This window comes from Glossina fuscipes, unplaced genomic scaffold (genome assembly GCF_014805625.2).
Source record: "Glossina fuscipes isolate IAEA_lab_2018 unplaced genomic scaffold, Yale_Gfus_2 2, whole genome shotgun sequence".
NCBI lineage: Eukaryota > Metazoa > Arthropoda > Insecta > Diptera > Glossinidae > Glossina > Glossina fuscipes.
The window spans coordinates 1207293-1225394 of NW_023998416.1; the positions used below are offsets into that span (position 1 = coordinate 1207293).

At 32.4% G+C, this 18102-nt stretch overlaps 1 protein-coding gene across 3 annotated transcripts in view; it reads left to right on the forward strand.

The window, feature by feature from the left end:
• The first annotated feature begins 12725 nt into the window (after positions 1–12725).
• Positions 12726–18102, forward strand: part of LOC119633833 (trissin receptor) — a 61590-nt gene continuing 56213 nt past the window's right edge. The window contains exons 1-2 of one of the 3 annotated variants that reach the window (XM_038027609.1): positions 12726–12948; positions 14191–14514. The gene's annotated coding sequence lies outside the window, so the exon portion shown is untranslated. The other 2 variants (XM_038027608.1, XM_038027607.1) reach the window with 2 other exon arrangements.

Below are 18102 nucleotides of genomic sequence, written 5' to 3' on the forward strand. Positions count from 1 at the left end.
CATCAAATCCCCCGTCTATCAATGTAAGTGGTCGCTTAGCCCGTAAGACAACTTAGACTTCTTAAATGGCCATTGGAATAAAGAATTCTTCTCTTTTTTGACAATGCAAATCCGTACGTTTGAAACGATCCTAATGCCTGTTACTAAGCGTTACCAGTGAAATAATAATATTATTGTATCACTTACCCTTCGATGGTTCGTACAAAAATTTTATGCAAATTTAGCAATGTGTGTGCATTTTGATGACGGATATATTGATAAAATAATAGTGCAAATAATTTAAAGGTAATTTATTTGAATTTTTATTGCAATGAAAAGCAGACAGCAACTGACATTTGTTTCTGTCGACCACAAACTGTTTTTAATATGGAAATAATATGTGCTTCTCGGAATATTCATGAAATTTTGGTAATTTTTCCTTTTAAATATAAAAATAAATACGCTGCAGTAGTAATAATGCAATGGTTGCTTTTTAGAATAAAATTATGCTAATTCTTCCCACGCATATCGTTCAAAAACAAAGTTGGTTTTATCAACAATACGTGAAAACGTATAAACAGAAAATGACAAAAAAAAAAAAAAAAAAAACATATTATGCAAATTGAAAAAGGCCGTAAAATCCATATAATAAAGTTTAAATATTCAAGAGTCGTTTTTTCTTACTTAAATCTATTGATTCAATTTTCATATATTCTTATCGGAAAAGAATTTTTTTAAAACTAGTTTCGAATAACAACTATTTAATGTTAATTCTGTTACCTTTGTTGGATGAGTTCAAAAAAGAAAAACAAAAGTTTTTATTTAATGTTTTTGTTTCAGAACTTTTGAAACTGCGACGAAAACAAATATCCACAATTTATGGATTGAAATTAATGGCCGTAAGCAAGTGCAGCTGTTCTTTGCATCGTTTCAGTTTCGATATAGCGTTACGCAACATTTTTTCTGAACGATAATATAAGTAACCATTAAAAGTTTAAATTCGTTTTTTCGTATTTTTCCCGAATTAAGTAATAAAATGCAATTTCTTATGGAAGAGAATTGTTTAATATTTTCCGCGAATATTTAAACATTTTTATATTGATTATCGAAGAATAATGTTATACTAGATTGATTCTTTTTCTTTCCAGGAAATGTTTTCTATGAAATTCTAAACTAATTCCACAGTATATGTCTGTCCATTCATGACCTTATGAAAATTCTTAGCCAATGGCTGCAGATTATAGTTTAGGGGGTAGTGCGATTTATCCGTAACATAGTTTACAGCACACAAAATAATGTAAGTAAACAACAAAGATTAAATAAACGTAGAAGAATACCGCAAATATGCACGTGGTTAGCCGATAAATTTTATTGGAAATATACAGAAGACAAGGGATCTAATTTTCGCACAAAATTTTCCGCAAACCATTCACAAGTTTGTTATAAAAATGGCTTCGGCCGGTTAAACCACATACTTATGACAAAGGAATATATCTCCGAAGTCAATACATTTTATGCTTTTATTTGTAATATTCATCAGAAATATCATTTATCGCCTAAAGTATATATACATGTGCTAATCGCAAACGATTTAGCCAAAGACCTGCCATCGAATCGTCTGTCCACAAACTCTTGATAAATAAGAGGTAAACATTTTGAAGATTGGCAGGTTTTCACTTTTTCTCGCTCCTGTGCTTATAATTATTCCCGAAACGATAGAGACCATCGCCATCTCAGAACAAATACTCACCCTCAGGATTAAATGAAGAAACTTGCATCCCACAGCAGATAATGACTTACATTTTGAAGAAAACAATAATCAGGACACCTGCGATGGAAGTTTTGACGCTGTCTACCTGCCAGTAAATGTAAATCACAGTTTTTTTTTCTGCGAGTATGAACGCTAAAAATGGTTAACCGTCAACTAGTGTCAAGATGCAGCTGTTTATTTCGTTAGGCCACGATTTATTACCCAACCTTATCTCTACGAGAAGAAGGAAACCACACGTGCAAATTGGACTTAACTTTATGAAAGACCAAAGGTTCTTATTAAGCTTTCTCCAAAAAACTATTCCAATACAATATGGAGTGGATATTATGGTCTACCCACTACGACCTTAAAAAAAAAAAATGATGCCAGTAATTGCTCGCTTGTAAGGATTTTACAATCTAAAAACTCTCTAGAACACTTGTCCCTTCCTAACTCAGCAAGTATAAGTAGGGCTTCCATATAACGTAAATTAAAACGCATGGTTACGGGTGATCAACGCCAGCTACATCGATAAGGAGAAGAGAATGCTTTGTCATTTCCGCGAAATCTATGTTCGATACGATTGTGCCGTGTTGCTGTTCGGTGTAACGATTCCCTTTGGCGGTCATCTTGTGCATTAAAATCAACCTCTTCACGCCATTGGCTAAACATGTGAACGTTTAATATTTTATAATTGTTGTCAATAATAAAAAAAAAAAAAAAAAAAAAAAGTTGATATTAATTTATTCCCTCAACAAGAGAGGTAAAAATATTATAGTTTGGCGGTATTTCCGCAGTTAGTGTTATTATATTATTTGATCAAATCGCTAATATTTGGTAAAAACAAAAATAGACAGTAAAGAATTGGCAGACTTACAACCACATACACATAAACGTTCGATGTCGTTGCGTGTGATGTGGCTGCACTGATAACCGTATTTTCGATGTGTACTTCGGCACAAAAAAAAGGGGGAAATAAATTTTCAGCTGATTGCGTTGTCTATCGTCGAAATCGAAAATATGTGTGGTAAAAGTATAAATAAATATATTAAATATAATTAATTGTTGTAATTTGTAGCAATTATATGGAGAGAATTGCAGTTAATTTTCATTTTATAAGGGATTTACAAATGTACATATATGTGGTCGTATGTTTGTCATTCGATGCTATGCTTTTTGCACCCGGCGATTAACTATGGATATTGCATTAGCTATCAGAGACTTACACGAATGCGTCGATGGTGGGAGGATCCAAAATAAATGATGGAACGATTGTACTTTTTAAGAGCAAACATAAAGATAAAACGTATAGCATATCCAAACCAAAAAGTGGGATTGCAAAGCTTGGGCTAGAGTCATATAAGATGGATACGTTTCAAAACAATACAATATGACTTCATTGGAGACACATTGTTGCGACGTGGGGAGCTGTGGATATGTCTGAGCACATAATTTTCTCTCTACAAAAAGTCAAAAATTTTGTCCATTGATTTGTTTTTCAATTTTTAAATGCATCTGTTGTTAATTCATACAATTCTTGCAATTAAAACACATTAAACAGTCTCTTCCGGTGTTTCCGATACGCTCGGAATACATGAAACCCTTTCACTCTTTATTTATTTATTATTAATTTTCTTTTGTAAATTTTTATTCTTTTTCTCATTTCTTTTTTTTGGCTTTTTGAATCCCTTTTAATATAAAAAAAGTCAAAATATTATAGTTGGCCTAGTCCGGTTATTAAATACCCTCCGCCACATTGTCTAACATAATTTTTATATTTGCCATAGAACGCAAAAATTATACTTTATTTTTAGATGACTCTTAGTGTTATGGAAGTGTGTATTAGACATGCTTGCAAGTAAAGGCTTACTTTTAGTAAGAATGGTTGTGCCCAAGCGGTTCAAAAAATGATCTACGTGTTCAAAATTCACGAACACAGTTAATTTTTTTATTTAATCACTATTATGGATCATTTTTCACCATAACCCCTGCCCTATAAAGGATCAGTGTTCGTGAAAATGCTTACAGAAGGTAGAAGGCAAAAAACAGACCGACATGGCCCAAATACAGCGTAGTCAATTTTTTTTATCTTAAATTATTATTACGATTTGATTTTCGTTATAAGACATTGAAAATTAGATTTCTTTGCCATACGAACTTTATGTTATAACGTTATATGAAAGACGGCATTCAATGTTTTCATACCAATTTCAAATACCGAAGTACTTACTTAGCCGTTTTTGACAAGAAATTTTAAGAATTGCAACTTTTGTCCATATAACGACTTTTGAAAATACGGCATTATTTGTGGAGTGGTGGAAGAAGTGGACCGATCCGAACCATTTACCAATAGCTTTCGTTCTTGGGTCAAAGCACGTCAGTGTACCAAATTTCTTGAACACAATATTGCATGGACAGACAACATGAACAGGCGAACAGCCAGGCCTCGGCATAACATAATCTTAGAGTCTATCTTAAGCCCTTCTAGGTGTTATATAAGTCCGCACCAATCGTATAAAAAAAAGCACATTTTTTTCTGCCATACAAAAATCGTTTTTGAAAAGGTTAATTTAAAAAAACGAAAAACTAAGATTACAATATACAAGACTAAGACAAGACACTAATATTAGTATATACAAGAAAGCAGGTAAGGTATTGCTAAGCCAAGATACGTGAAATAAGTCATCTAAGTTTCCGAGCGATCAATTAACAAAATGCTTCACTATTTATAGGCATTCGTTTAAAATTGTCTCAAGTTTTTCATAAAGCAACCGTGACTTTCTTAATTTTTATTGCTGATATGGATATAGGAAATATTCATAAAAACAATTAGTTTTTAATATTAATTAAATTCACGTTTGAAAATTTTCGCATTAAATTAAGAAACAATTTTTAGCATTTAATTGACAATTTCAATACAATATAAAATTCGATTATATGATATTCGGTAATTAATTGCTTCGTGGTAAAGCACTGAACACATTGAATGCATTTGCATTGTGACGCAATATGTTAAAAGTGTCGAATATTTTCGAGCTTGCATTGCATTGTTGCTGCGGAATCGTGTGGTTTGAAAAGACTTTGTTCACATAAGCATTAATAAAGCGAAAAAGTTGTTTCTAGGAAATTTTAACTACCTTTCGTGAGTTCGCAATAACTAATAATTAATTAGCGATCTTCAATATCATAGTGAAATTGTTTTATTAAAAATTCAAAGGATTATTTGAATTTGACATTTGTATGCACGATCTACGGCGAAATGCATTCATTGTGTTCAGTATATTGCTATGTGTCATATGCTCAAATATGTAACAAGTTTAAGTTAGTTCAGATAGTTTGTTGTGAAGACATTTTCAATTTAAATAACGTTATTTAACAATTTTTATATATTTTTACATTCTACACCTTACTTGCAGTATAAGTGTTGAATAAGCTTGTGCGGATGTATCTAACATCCAGAACGACTTGAGATAGATCCATTAATTAAGCTTTAGCAGCGCCTAGTACACTAAACTTTGCTAATCCCACCATCTGAACAGCAAAAATTTATGGTTGCTGCTTCGATGTCTATGTAGATGGCTGTCCTTAACTAGTCCATGACTTTCCTTTTTTCTTCTTGGCAAGCAATGGAACCGCGATGTTGAAACGATTTGAAATGACATCCTTAGTCAATTCGTACGGTAACCGTTTTTCTCTTCTTCCTATGATATGTAAACGTCTAGCAACAGTTGATTCATCAAGTGCGAAAGTTTTTTGAAAGTTTAAGCTGGGTTTCCTTCCAATAATTCTTACAATGCCACAAATGTCAAAGATGCAGTTTTGAGCGTGCCGCGATTGGCGTCTGTATAGAGTGATTAACTCCATAATAATAAATGGAAACCTGTTATATTACGTAAGAAAAAGTCGAAATCATCAAATTTAAATGTTGTGTATGTTGGTTGGTACTTCGGCAAGCGTCTATTGCGCTTTCTATAAAAAAAAAAAAAAAATATATATATATATATATATATATATACATATACCCAAAAAATAGGTATGTAAAATCGAGTATGTTTATTATAATACATAAATAATTGTGGATTGATGTAGGATACTTTTAATGATGAGTATAGTGTCCTTGGTTGTTGTTCAATCTTTTCAAACTCCTACACCGACGAAAATGTGCAGCCCTCTTACGGGCCCATAGGTGCTATAAATTCGCATTCTGCCAATTCTGGTTTAAGTTCATCTCAGTTTTGCATTATTTTAAGAGAATCTATGCAATTAATATATAACGGTCCAAACAATTATGCAGTTAATCAATTCTTGCTAAATGACGCAGAATAATGAAAATTATTTTCAATAAAACAATATATTGCGCCACAATATATTGTTCGAGGAAAAAACCGCAATCTCGTTTAACATGACCCAGTATTAAAAATTTTCTGAAAGATTAAAAATGTCGCTTTTCGCCTGTTTCCGGAAATAAACAATTTATTAAATCATTATATTTTTTTATATAAGTGAAATTTTCATGCTAACTTTAAAAAAAAGAAATAAAAATGAAAAAAGTTATTACGCGTAACGCGTATCAGAGAACGCAGCGTGTTTCGAAGAACGCGCCATCTCATAATTTAAAGCCATTATAAGAGGTGTGCGAAGAAAGGCAAAGGCGGATGCTATATACATTAAGCGAAGGAGGAATGAAAAACCGAATTTGTCTTTTCAGCTTTGTGTATTTTTCTGAGAATATGTTTATCTACTAAATACAGCTTTTTGGAAATCTCTTGCAAATGTTCGTTGATGATGAATGATTGGTACACCGCCATGCCATACTATACAAAGGTAAAACAAACTGTGAAGAAAACTGGAATAAATTTTAATTTTGCTTAAAATAATACGCATGGAGATATACTATAATTTTGCGTTAGAGTATGACGTCAGTAGTGCTTTTCAGCTCTCTAATTGAAGATGTATTAATTTTATTATGGTGTTTCATTTAATTCAATCGAAAGTAAACGATTTGCTTTATTATACTCATCGCTGAAGGATGATGGTACACTTATTTTGTCATAATAATATTTGCAATACACAAAAGGAAGCTTCATAGACGCTATAAAGTATAAATGTCCTTTATCAGTGTGAAATATTGAATCGATTATTCTACCTCTGTCCGTCGGTGTGGCGTGTATTGCTGGCGCTTTCCTGGATGCCAAGGAATATGTTTCTGCGCGCAGTTTGCAGTTGAGAATGATCAAATGACCTACACTGAAGCGTAAACTAAACGCACCTCTATGATCTTTTGCTGATTATTCACAAATTATGAAAGATAGAAGACTAAAATTATTGGCCACGTGCACACAAAGTTATAAGCGATTAAATTTTTGTTTCGTTACATCAGTACTTATTGCTCATGAGATAAACAAAACGGAATGTTAAAAATTATTCTATCCATGCTTCACAAGCAGATACATTGTCTGTCTAAACACGTGTGACTTCTAAATTATTTATGGTAGACGCAGACGACAGTATAATCAGTTGGGTGCCAGATGTAAAAGAGCTTACAAAATAGAATGCGATAAGCAATTGCTGATTTTAATTTAAATATACCGGAGGTCGCAAGGTGATGGATTAATTTTTTGTTAACAATCGCATCGACATGTATATGATAATGAGAGGACTGACTTAAAGAGTAGGAAGCGATTTGTAATATAAAATAAACTGTAGAAAAAAAATTTTTTTTAAATACATTAAAGTTTGAAGCGTTTAGAAATATCAGATTTCTTATGCAGTAATGACTTTAAGCGGTCCACGCTCTTATGTATAGTCACGTAAAAGTCACTAGAATGAAATTTATCTTCCAGCTTACAGTTCACTCTTACAAAAACTTATTTAAATAAAATTGTCAAAAAGTTTGGTGTTCACTTTGATAGCCAAAGTTATAATGACCTTGATTGGAAATGGTGGCTGCGTACAAAAGGGAGCATTTTTATTCGCCTCGTAAGCAGATTAATTTATTTTTATTGACAGCAAATTTTACGCTGCCTTTGTCGAAAAGTTATTCAGGCGCAGGTATGCAATAAAAATACACCTGGGCATGTTTCACATTCGAATGAAATTTAAAGTCTTTACTTGCACTACGCATTCACGCTTTTATATTATGTAATGGGGTAAAAAAAATAATTAGAGGTCAATTTGTTTAAGGCTTAGCATTATTTTTACGAAATGTATGTACACATATCTAAATAACAAGTAAGATAGAAGTATTAAAATATATTGAATAAAACCTTTTAGTAATTGATCTAAAACTTTTAAAACTCTTTGCTACTAATCTAGCAACAATAATAGGCAGGTATCACTTTACCTTACCTCAGTGTGGTAATTGAACTGTGTACTGGGTGTATACGATTTGGCGTCAGTCGAATAAAATTTTCTTACTTGTTTTCATTCAATTTAATATTACACGAGTACTTTCAAAAGGTGCAAAAGCTTCTTTGCAAAAGTTAGATCAAGTAAAAAAGGAGAATAAACAAAGATTACTAGCAAGTTTAAGTCAGTTCATAAAACTTACATGTGATCATGTTTACCTAGTTTTTTTAAAGATATTAGTTTGGGGAAAAAGAAATCCATTTTTTTATATGAACTTCAGGACTTTATTTAACATGCTTCGGATTGTCCGATTTGGGTCAAATATGCACCGTTTTGTTGTATGATTTGTTGCCATTTTAAAGGTAACTTCCAAATGCCTCTCTCATAGAAGTCCTGGTCTCTATTTGCAAAAAACTCTAGTAGTCGATTTTCACAATCCTCCCTAGATTCCAATTTGTTATCATTGAAGAAAAATTTGCAACGCAAGAAAAAGATGATAATCGCTTGGTGCCAAGTCCGGACTGTATGGCGGATGCATTAAAACTTCCCAACCAAGCTCCCGAAGTTTCTGGCGAGTCACTGTAAATGTGTGTGGCCTAGCGTTGTCCTGGTGGAACACGACACCTCTCCTGTTCGCCAATTCTGGTCAATCGCTATCTTCAAACGATCCAGTTGTTGACAGTAGAGATCAGAATTTAGCGTTTGGCCATATGAAAGCAACTTATAATAAATAATCCCCTTCCAGTTCCAAATGCAAAGCAAAACCTCCCTGTCTGTTTGAGGTGCTTCACCGCTCTTTGACCACGATCGTTTTCGTACAGGGTTATCGTATGTGATCCATTTCTCATCTCCAGTCACCATCCGTTTAAGAAATGGGTCTATCTCATTCCGTTTGGCCAAGGCTTCGCAGATGGAAATTCGATCCATCATGTTTTTTTCTGTTAATTGGTGTGGCACCCAAACATCGAGCTTCTTTTTGAATCCAGCTTTGTGTAAATGGTTTAAAACTGTTTTATGGTCGATTTTTAGCTCCTGGGCGATGTTACGACTGCTAACATGCCGGTCAACTTCGATCATTTCTCCGATTTTATCGACATTTTCGACGACCGGCCTACCTCTGCTAGGTGCATCTTTAACATCAAAAATTCCTGAACGGAATCTACGAAACCAAAATTGCACATAATTGGCTGTTACAGTATCGGAACCATAAACACCATTCACAATTTTAGCCGCCTGGCTTGCATTTTCGCCTTTGTCAAAGAAAAACTGTAAAATGTACCGAATTTTCTCTTTGTTCACTTCCATTTTTAACACGCTGTAACTCACATCTGAATGCACCAAACAAAAAACAGCAAGCGAATTTTTTTTACTGCGACATGTCACCTTTCCAACGAGCATAAATCTGAAATTGTTTGAATGATACTTTACAAGAAATCTATCAGTGCAGCCATCTACCGAAAAAATAATGGATTTCTTTTTCCCCAAACTAATATCAAATGTGACATAAGTATTTCATTGTTTTACGCCCATGTTTGTCTCTATTAGAATGGCGTAGAGAAATGAAAAAATTGCAAGCCATGTTTATTCGGTTGTTAGTGGCGGAGCTCCGTGCAAAATTTTAGATTTAAGCTTACTACAGCTATTAACTTGTATTGCTCTGTTTACTGTGGGCGGATGAGGCCTATTTTTAAGTTTTATTTGCAACAAGTAGGTAACAGCGTACTTTTCTCTGCCTATAAAGGTTTTGTGTTGGTGAGCGTTCCAATAATAGTTGACGGAGAAACGGACGGTGTAGAGGGAAAGCATAGATAACCTGTGCACTTGTCAAATGAAATCGATTGGTTCACGAGGTATTTGCAAGCGATACCTTCCGCCCCCCATGCGACTCTTACAGGGCACAAACTAAAGTTGTAGCAGTAGATATAAAAATTTGTCTATGGTTCACTCATTTCTTTCTAGGCAAGGCTACCACGCCGACCTGTCGTGCAGAAAAATACATACGACATTTCTCTATGTAAGCGACCTCGTGAATTCGACATTTGGACTCATTGGTGCTCAGAGTTTGAACTATAATGCTTGTCGGTTGTGAGCATTACGTGAATTTTTCATTGTCCCTTCTGCAATGGCATTGTAAATACATCCGAGACTGCCATTCAACTCTCCTATTACTTCTCTGGCTTCCTCAATAGCTGAAGACCTGTGTTAAATCTTGGGCGCACATAATAGCTGGCTGCTTAACAAAGAAGTCTGTCAGCAGATGAGTTCCTTTCTTTTCTTGATAACTTTTCTACGGTGGATTCTGCACTATCGCCGGTAGTGCAGAGAAAGTATAGTGGTTAGAAAACTTTACGCTGACTTAAAATAAATTCTAAAAATGCATATTTATGAGATTTTTAATGCATGTTTTTGTACGAAAAGGTGGATAAAGGTTGAGTGCGTGTTTAGACATAGAATGTGTTTTTGTTTTTACTAAAAATTGGTGAAATTCTCTTTTATCTAAAGCTGCATTGATTAATTGTGGCTCTACCATACCAAAATGCACAGAATGCCGTAGCCGTAATCTCTTCGAATATCACTTTTCTATGCTCCTCTTCGTCACCGTAATTGTAAAGTTGAATTTTCGAAACTTGTATCCCATCGACACACTAGCAATTTACCCAAATCCATTCCGGTGGATATACTTCCAAGATCGATTGCGCGTTCTTACTCTAATGTCTTCTTTCGTTTATCACTAAAACCATTTTTCAGTTTGACATACGTTACTTGCAAGCTTCACTTCATGAAACGCATCATCAAATCGTTGTTAAGTTTAAAAACGTTTTTTGGCGCAGTGTATGTTGCACACGCGCTTTTTTCACTTAACTTGTATATTATCTGCTATTATACGCGATATAATAGAATTATGTTAAGTTATAAACAACAATGAATCAAACTAAAACTGAATTAAAATTTTTATATATAATGAAAAATTGTGTTTTGTTATCTGCATGTAATTACAAGTGTAAACATCTTCTAAAAGTACTCAAGATATTTTCAGCATAAAAATGCAAATTTCATTTTGTTTTTTCAGTTAATATTATCATAATGATAGGGAGCATTAGACAAACTTTGGATAGCAGTAGTTAAAAAAAAAAGAAACAAACAAACATGTGTCATACAAGCATAAGCATATTAATGAATTAAACATTAAGGATTCTTACACATTTTGTACGGTTTTGCCTGTTTTACTAAAACAGGAAGGAATACGAAATACCGGCATTTCTATGTGTTATCTCGCGTTAGCTCTCTTTACAATTTGCTCTCTTTGCACACAAGGCGCTCCTCTTCTTTTATTCTCTTTGATTTTGAAAATAGATTTTCAATTTAAATAACAGTTCCATCGTTTCGTTTTTTCTAATTTATAAAGTATGCCGTGTAAGACCACCTGGATGTTCAATCCAGGAATGGTTTAAACAATATTTCGTTTTGGTCTACGGCATGTTGTCACAGAATTAAAGGACGAATGAATATACCGTCAATATTAAGCAATAGAGAAGTTGTTATAGCGGTTTGAATTTATTGAAGGTCAGACCATATTTTTAAGGAACCGTTTTCTCTGTCTGCATCAGTTTGTCGGTTCATGTGAAAATTCCTTCAGAAAAATGTATGAAATAAATGAAGACAAGTTAGTCTTAATGTTGATTTAAGTCAAGTTCTGGTGACTTGTCTAAGATGCTGTTTCTTATCCGCGATCAGGCAATAATGATTAGTAGTAATTAACCCTTGGACTAACAAATTACTTTAGAAAAATCGGATATTTAAGGAGTCTCCTATTTGGGATCAAACATTCGGCAATTGTTCGGCATGTTGATCAAAAAGAATTGAACGAAATGTTACTCATTTTTTCTATAAGCCATGCCATCCGGTTTTCATATCTTCCTTAGATAAGTTCATTCTATCTAACGGGTTGCTGGGCAAGCACCTTATGTTTAGAAAATCAGTGTTGTTAACCATTTTACTTTTATCTCTATGCATGCCAGCAATGCGTTCAAAATTAAGCAATATTTTGAATAATCATAATTTTATTTATAGACGCAAGCGAAAAAATCTGCTGATTGCAGTGTGAAAAATTTTACTTAAAATTGATAAGTGAAACAAACGTTGAAGCTTTTTAACGGCTCTAATATTTTAGTAGTCAACACGACAACATACGACATAGTTTTGCATTATATCAACAATTTATGAATGAATCTCTAAACTCTTTACTATCCTTCCCTTATGTAGTTCAAGTTCATCTTGTATTACTAGAAATTCTCTGCTTATACAAAAACAGAAACGAGAAAAACTCTAACATAATGTTAACTAACATAGTATATATGTGTAGGTAGTGTTTGGTGGTCAAAGTTTATCCATATGTTGTTTTCACCACAAAATTCATGCTCGGTGTTTTTCTTGCCTATTACAGAGATTGGTAAGACGTAGAAAAGCAATCAGATGGTTTTTAAAATTCAACATAAGCAGACGCATTGCACGGAAGTTAATCACTAATAACAACAAATATTGCCTGTTTACGGAGAAAGCGCACAATATCTAATTAGTATCTGGAGAACGGAATACTCTGACTATTGCGTTATAAAAACTTTTATATCAAGAAAAGAAAAACAAAAAAAAAAAAACTAAAACTTTAATGCTGTCATCTGTAGCGTTCTTTACACGTGTTTTTTGTCTACAAATTTTTTCTTCTCTTTTTCTTTTTTATTGTTATGAAAGAATTCTTAAATTGTTATTGACGTAAAAATATATTATAACGAAAACCATTTCAATTTATCATAAAGTGCTTTCAAACATTATAATAATAAAAACAAAATTTATGGACAAAAAATAAGAAATATGTAAATAGTTTTTATAAATAAAAAAAATATTAAATAAATAAAAGATATATATTTATAAATATTTCAACTGTTTAATAATAATTAATTCTTTTTTCAATTATAAATGCAAAAAAAAAAAAAAAAAATTAATTAATCTAAATAAAATATAAATTAAATGTTGATAAAATAAATTTAAATACAATTTGAAAAATCTGTTTTTTGTTGTAAACAATTTAAATCAATTTAATTAATAATTGTATCTTTTTAAAGCAAGAGTGAAAAAAAACTTTCTCAATTTTCAAATTATAAAAATCATATTTTTAAAAAATAAACAAAAAAAAAATTAAAAAAATTAATAAATATTTTTGAATTAAAAGTAGCAACAATCAACATTAAACAAGCCAGAAGTTTTTTTCAAAAATTGAAAAAAAACTTTGGTAATTTTTTTTGCGAAATTTTTCAATTTTATGAATTTATGAACTTTTATGCAAGTTAATGAATTTGGATATGGTTACTTCATTTCACTGGAAGACATTAGTCCGCTTAGCTAGGTTTTAAAAAGCCGGCTACTATTGCCGGTTATGTGGCCTATTCCGCCATTTCATTTCAATCGAGAACAACCAAATTTTTTCAATTGTTCTAGACAATGTGTCCTAAACCGGTTGCAAGGGTATCCAACTTCTGAGTGCGACAAGATCTTTTCTTTTTTTTCTTTTTTTAAAATCTTCTTAAAGTGACGCTAGTAAATTGCTTCTAGAGCGAAACATTCGCTGTGAAGAAATTCGTCCTAAAAAAAAAAAAAATTTACGCAAAGTATTTGCAAACAGTGTCTAGAAAAAAATCAAGTTAGTTGTATAAGCAAAAGTTGATTGTTTGATATGCAGTTCATACCGGCGGCTTCGTCTTTCTCTTCTTTCCACTTTTTCCCCAACAACGAAATGAATGGTTATCGACATCGAGTTGTGATGACATTTTTGGAACAAATTGAATAAATTTGAAATTTCTTATAAGTGAAATACGAATACGGCAGTAAATGGCCGAAGAAACCGAATTATTGAAAAGAGAAATTTTTGAGAAATTTATGTAAGCTTGGTCCTTACCCAAGCTCTATAACCTACTTCAGTATATGCTTACAAAACTATGTTAAAAATAAACAGAGAAATATTTTCAGAATTCATAAGTTATTGAAGAAGAATTGTGATAAAAGGCTAATGTCTGGCCAATTTTTCTTTCCTCTGCAAGGCTAATCTTCTTTGATTCTAGATTATTGTAATAATAAAGCATCTCGAAGATGGCAAAGATTTCTTATGAAAGACGAATCAACGAAGTGCAATAAAACAAACATATAATTGAACGTTACACGCGCTACAAGAAAACGAACATAGTGCGTTCTTATGAACGTGAATATTAAGTAAACACAATGTAATGCACATATTTTAAAAACTTTTATAAACAAATTTCTGTATTAACAAAGTTTTTAGTGTATTTAAAAGTATTTGATTGTTTGTTTGTTTTAAAAAGAAAATTGCTTACATTTTTCTTAAAATAAAATTATCATCTAAAGTAGATTAACGCAGTAATTTTAAGGTAAGCATAATAATATCTTATCAAATATTCAATAAATATTTTCCCAAATACTTAAAGAATTAATAAGGAATCTTGAAATAGAAAGGCTGTTGAGTTCGGTTCCATTTAGGTTTCAAGTAACGCAGGTTTTTACACTAAATACGTTACTTAGACTTTGTGGAGAGACGTGTGGCATTGCCCAAATACTAGGGGAGGAATTGCTACCCATGGAACGCGCCAAACATATTTTATTGTAAATGCCAAACATGCATTCAATTGAATTAAAACTGATGATGTGATTGATGACTGAAAGATGAAAACGATATGCGTCTATGCTCGCTGTCATGAGTAAACAAAGGCGAAAAAACGTCTGGCTTTCGTTTTCATATACTACACCGCTAGTGGTGGAAGACTATATTAAATTTGTACGAACTTAAGCAAACACCCAGCAGGACTTGATATAGACCGAACTTTTCTTATAACAAATATACAAATGTACAAGTAAATTAATAAGAAAGCTTGGAGAAACGGATAATTTATTGATTTTTCAGAAAGGCGTAGCAGGTGATCTCAACGGCTGCATTAGTTCAATCAACTACTATCATTCTGGCCTGTTGTTTCTATCTGAATTTCGGAGATCACTGAATAAGAATTTTTATTATTTTGTTTAAAAGTAGAGTAATCATCTTTCAAGGCCTTTTTTTGCGGAGATTTTATGAGATCTAGAAAATTCCCTTTATTACTTATATTTAACTTACTTTAGTAGTACAAAAAAGGAAAAACCCCGCAGCAGCTATAAGACTTTAGAACCTCTTACGAGTTAAATGGTATTAAGTAAGTGTTTTTATAAGAGTGCCTAAGCATAAGAAGACTTACAATTTCATAGATTTAAATATGCTTTCAATGTCTTACGAAGTTTAACAGATTGAAGGAGGAGCGTACAGCGTTGCAATCGAAGCAATCTGAAGGTTTACAATTGTGAAAGAGTTGGTAGAATGCTAATGAATAATTTTGTGTGTCCTAAAGATAATCGAATTAATTTGAAAATGCGATTTGGTTGAACTTTACACTATGTTAAATAATCGGTAACAGGAAGTTTATTATGATTCATTGTCTAGTATGAAGCGGAAGTTTTCTACCATAATAATTGTTGACTTCTTTAATAAATATGAGTAGCTTGACTCTTGACTTTTTACAAATATGAATGAAATATTTTATATCATATTTTTGGTAATGTGCAATGGAGATTAAAGAGACAATTTAATTTATTTGGCTACGAAACTTTATTGGAAGGGTATAAAAACGATTTAAAGACATAACCTTTTGCATAGCAGAATGCTTTTGATATCAGAAAGTGAGTCTGTACACACCATAAACTTGTTGCTTGTGTTACGAATTACTTTGGTTACCGCGTTGAGTACTAATCTCGGTCGTGACGAGAGAAGTGGACGAAAAAAGGTTCTGATCCAAAACATTTTCAAAAGCGTTCATCTTCGAGCCAAAACATGTCAGCATACCAGTGTACCGAATTTCGTGAAAGTATCTTAAAAATTTCTATCTATCTATTGGACACAAGGAAAAAACACAGACAGACAAGCTTATATCGATTTAGAAAGTTATTCTGAATCGATCCATATAAGAAAAGTTGCATCTATCTCTAGTCCTTTTGTGTTTTGCATACAATCGCATAAACTTACTACACCTTCGCATCACAAGTGGTGCAGGGCATGACAAGCAACATTTTCTACGATAATAATTGAATTGAAAAATTGCCTCGTTTCATTTAAAGACAAATAATACATCTATGTTTATATCTGTGTTTTCTAGAAAGCTGCAAAAGAAATTTACAAATTATTATTACCTACAACTTGATAACATTTAGTTGGTGTCTTGAGCCATCTCAATGAAGTGAATTCATTGAAAGAATGATAACTCATGACATCACTGAGAATTTAATTTATTAATAAAATATTTATACACTATAAAGATATCGACTTTTGTTTGGCCAAACGAAGGGAATTTCTTTCCGAATCACCCACAAGAATGGAAATAACGGGTGAAGGCAGTCGGTATAAAAGATTAAGTCACAGTCGAATAGTTGTCTTAAACGTATTTTTCTTTTGTGCATATTTTGTGTAACATTTGTAGTGCTGCGGGAAAATTTTGTCTCTAACAATCTACAACTACGACTACGTCTAATGAAAATTGTCGCGATACAAAAAAAAAAAAAAGAATATAAAATTGCCTTAAATCTGATGAAATAAAATTTTCTAGAACAAAAATATTGCGAGTGAAGAGACGGTGTGCAAACAATTTTTAAATAAGTTAATCGTTACATACTTAAATTTCAGATTTAAAGTCTTGTGTATTCATTTTAAAATTTCTTATAGCACTGCAATAAAAATTTTATTATATATTACATGAAAACCAAGTAAGAAAGTTATATTCGGCGGTGGCCGATTCTCGCGTACCCACCACTATGCCTTTTGCACTCTACTCTCCAAGCTCTTTTACTTGATACCAATATAGCTGGTATTATTAAGAAAATATTAATCGCCTATCACTGTCTACCCATTCCTCATGTCCGCCACCACATTAAAATTAACCCCTTCTTAGGCAGATAACATATCTTCATTTGAAGAGAGTATAAAATAATTTTTGAACATTGTGTCTTGTGATAACAATGGATAAAATTTCAAATAATAAAATTTATGGCGGGCATGGCGGATTGGCCCCATTTTCGAACCTAAAGAGTCGAATCTTTTGCCAAAGAAATGTGGAAAATTTCAGTGTTTTAACTTTAAGAATTTTCGATTAACGAACAAAAATTTAAAAATATTTGTTAAAAAAAACTGAATTGCGTTCAGCTTACGCTTCTCTGCGTGCTTTTGCTTTGACAAATTAGGACCAAACTTCCATTGTTTCTACGAAATTTTAAGTCGATATCTCATTTATGCGATTAGGAGAGGGCCAACAAGACACACCAAACACACAAACGGACAGACTTGGCTAAGTCAATTCAGAATTTCAGGTTGATCAAGACTTTAGGGGGGAGTCCCGGGAGCTTCGTGTTGGGATTTATATACATTATGGAAACAAAGTATAGTGAGTATACCGCTATCTTATAGTGGTGGATATAATAAAATGGAATGCGTTTAATATCTGTTCGAAGGAAAAAATTTCAATACGAAATTTTGCTTAATCAGAAGATAGACAGGAAGTAACGACATTTTAGGCACATTACGAATAATTTTTACACTTTTTTTTTAACTTTTCAAAACTATTTCTTAAAAATTCATTGCATTGCAGTTTTACAAATACTGACGTATTGAAGCATAATTTTGCCGGAAATTTCTTGCGTGTTCTAGGATAAATAAAATACTAATATATGAGCATTGAAAATTTTTTATTATTTTTGTACGTTCTAAGGTTTTTTTTTTTCTCATCAATCTGTTCCCAGCGACGACGTTTTTCCTTTTATATGCAGCGAATTATATTTCACATCTTTCACTTTTAGCTACAGGCACTACTTATTCATTTTCTGTAAGCGATTTAGTTTATTGCATTTTGAATTTGCTTTATTTTTCTGATATTTATAGTAGACACTTG